The sequence below is a fragment of the Galeopterus variegatus genome, unplaced genomic scaffold, assembly GCF_000696425.1.
Source record: "Galeopterus variegatus unplaced genomic scaffold, G_variegatus-3.0.2 Scaffold1246, whole genome shotgun sequence".
Classification (NCBI taxonomy): domain Eukaryota; kingdom Metazoa; phylum Chordata; class Mammalia; order Dermoptera; family Cynocephalidae; genus Galeopterus; species Galeopterus variegatus.
The window spans coordinates 346,754-350,053 of NW_007727357.1; the positions used below are offsets into that span (position 1 = coordinate 346,754).

A 3,300-nucleotide genomic window follows, 5' to 3' on the forward strand; every position below is an offset into this window, starting at 1 on the left:
TGTGGTGGGGGCATTTGGAGAAGGTGCTATCCTCCCCACTCTGCCCCCAACCCAGAGTAGTGTGGGAAACAGCAGGCTTCTCTCTCAACCACTGGTTACTAATGTCTCGAGTCCACCAGCTCTGGTCGGAGGCTGAGTTTCTTGAGGCTCTCTTAGCCCACCACAGTGACAATGGTGGATGGTGTAGCTGAGATGATTCTGGCTGAGAGGCCCTTCATGAGGCCCCAAGGCCCCTCTTCTGCCATCAGCTACCCCTCTTCTGCCGTCAGCTGTCTGAAGGTCAGGATGGCGGAGTTCTTGCCCTCAATCTGCACGTGGGTTCGGATGACATCCATGGAATTGGTGAGGATGGAGGCAGTGGTTGCAGCCAGGGGCCCCGAGATGGCTTGAAAGACTATGTGAGGGCACTCCTTAGGACTCAAGTAGGAGAGCTGCTCCTTGCACTGCATCATCAGGTGCTGGGAGACTTCATCAATGGGCACCGTGATGCTTTGGGCCATAAGGGAGGCTGAGCCACCAGCCACCAGTGATTTGACTGTGTTGCTCTGGCTGTAGTTAGCTACAAACTCCCGGGTGAGCTCATAAGTGGTGACATAGCACTGGCCAGAGATGAGGGTACAGGTGCTGACCAGGAACCCCCTGTAGAGGCCAGTCACACCATCTGCTCGCAGGATCTTGATGAAGGTATCAAAGGTCCCATGGTAGAGGCTCTTGCCCTTCTGAAGCTGCAGTCAGGTGCGGATGAGGGTGAATGGGTGGACGCTGACACGGATCATCGTTGTCATTGCCACATCAAATACGTAGAACTTTTTGTTGTCCAGGTATTCCCACTCGATGATCTGGATGTTACGTTTGTCCTACATTGTGCCTGGAGAACTTCTCAGACTCTAGCAGTTCCACCGTGTCTGAGACGAACTCCAAGGCCAGACCTCTAGGCCGCAGTCCCCACTCTATCCTGCTGGCCTCCAGCTGCATCTTCCTCCATCTCGATTCGGCTCCCAGTACTTTCTCATATATATATATATATATATTTTTTTTTTTTGCACATGGCTTGTTGGAGACTTCAGACTTTTTAAAATTTTGAAATAAAAATTTTGGACCAAGCAAAATATACAGTTTGGGCACTGAAAGGCGGTATTCACGAAAGTCTCATGGCAACCACTGGATGGAGAATGGTAGACATGGAGCCAGGCCCTGCCTCTAGGGGTCAGAGTGCAGCGGGCAGCAGAAGTCCTTCACTGGCTCTGCAAACAACCACCCATTGACCAGTAATGCTGTGCCCACCTGACAGGGCAGTGCACAAGACAGACTCAGTCTGAGGGACCTAAGGGAAACCAGAACACTGGCATTTACTGCCACGTTTGCACATGGCATGATATATACCCTTGTAGTGGAACCCAGAAGAGAGTGGAAACTAATTTTGCCCTAGAAAGTGTTATGGAACAAGCGATGTTTGAGGTTAGCCTTGAAGAATGGGTAGCAGTTTGTTAAGAAGAGAAGGTGGAGGAAGAGGTGTCTCATCCATGCAAACAGCAAGTGCAAAAGCATGGAAGTGAGGGGCTCCTGGTGTGTCGAGGACAGACAGGAGGGATGGGCTGGGCACATGGCAAGGCTGGTGAGAGATGAGGCTGGGGCTGGATGGACTGTGGAGGGCTGGAGGACAGGCTAAGGAGTGGGGTCTTCCAGGACCTATTGGAGGAGATGGCATGATTCTCTCCTGCGACCATGAAGCAGGGGAACAGAACAACGAGGGTTATTTGGATTTTCAGGCCCTCCCTGAAGCCCCACATCCACTGGACCAGGAGTCCCATGGGGGCGGGCCTCTGTCTGCCCTGTCTCCACGAATCTCCAGGGACAACGCAGTGGCTGGTGCGCAGCAAGTGCTCAGCAGTGGTCTCCTGAATGATGGCCTCTGCAGTGTTCCCAGTGCAGGGTACTCCTGCCCACTGTCAGCTTAGGGAAATGTGGTGGCTTTTCCAAATGCATGAGCTGTTAAGCATTAGGACTTGGGCCACAGCTATGCTGAATGGGGTTCCCCTAGGCCAGCCTTGCCCCTGGGCCAGCAGGCAGGACTGGGGCAGTTGGAGGAAGGCTCAGGTGTGACCTTCTCATGTGCGTGTGTGAGGAAGTGCCAACATTTGCAATCCCTGAGTGGGCTGACAGTTAACTCCCCCAAGACTGGCTGAGGTTGGAGGACTCATTCATTTATTTCCTTTTAATAACATTGTTGCTTTGGTAAAATAATAATAACAATAATAATAATAATAGTAATAAAATACACATGCTCATTGTGGGCAAACTCTAGTGATACAGAAAAGTAGGAGGAAGGGAGTAAATCAAATCCCTAGGTTTGCTGACCTACCACTATCACCTAGAATCATGGAGAACACTTTGGAGAACAGCCTTCCAAGCATTGTTCTGTCCATAAATACAAGCAGTTAAACGTAGCACAGTTTTATGTCGACGGTATTACAAGATTCATGCTGTTCCATAACCTGCTTTATTCACTTAGCGACTTGTTATGACACTGTTTCCTGTCAGTTACTACAGATCTGTAACATTTTAAACAGCCACCAGTACGTTTTGCATGGATGTTCCATAACTTGCCCAGCCAGCTCTCTATTGTCAGAAATTTGGTTTGTTTCCAAATTTTCTCTGCAATATGCTGGAGAATATCATTCATCTTTTTTTTCAGATGTGCAATAAATGCCTGGCGGTAAATATTTAGAATAGCTGGGGTAGCTGTAGCTGGGGCTAAAAGAAGAGTTCCATTCACTCCCTGAGTCCTAATGCCAAGCTGGGAGGTCGCCATGGCAACCTCCTCCATCCTCACACGTGGAGTGCCACTAAGTCACAGCTCCAGTCTGGGAGGAGGGTCAGAGCTGGAGGGAAACAGTCTGTTTTCAAGCAATTTTATAAACCCAGGGCAGAGGAACAGGAGAGAACATTGATGCAGAGCCAAGATGGTTTAGGGTGCAGAGGTGGTAATAGACACCATTTTTAAGCACTTGTTATCTTGTAGATATCATGGTTTTCCATGCTCACAAGAGCCATTGATACTTACATTGTCTTCATTCAACTGATAAGAAAATCAGAGATTAATTAATCTGTCCAAGGGCACACAGTAAATCATGGAGCCAGGATTTGAAAGCGGCCGGCATGCGCTTCTCAGAATTCTCCTCACTGCCTGGTTGGGGGTGTCCAGCCTCTCCACAGCCATCCCTGGGACCTCTGTTCCTGGGTCCCCAGCCCCCTAGTGCATTCACACCTGCCGCATTCAGGTGGGGTGCACACTGATTC

The 3,300-nt window shown here is 49.8% G+C and overlaps 1 pseudogene; it reads right to left on the reverse strand.

Annotated features, from left to right (window-relative positions):
• Positions 1 to 248: 248 nt before the first annotated feature.
• LOC103592953 lies at positions 249 to 944 on the reverse strand (annotated as a pseudogene).
• Positions 945 to 3,300: the final 2,356 nt, after the last annotated feature.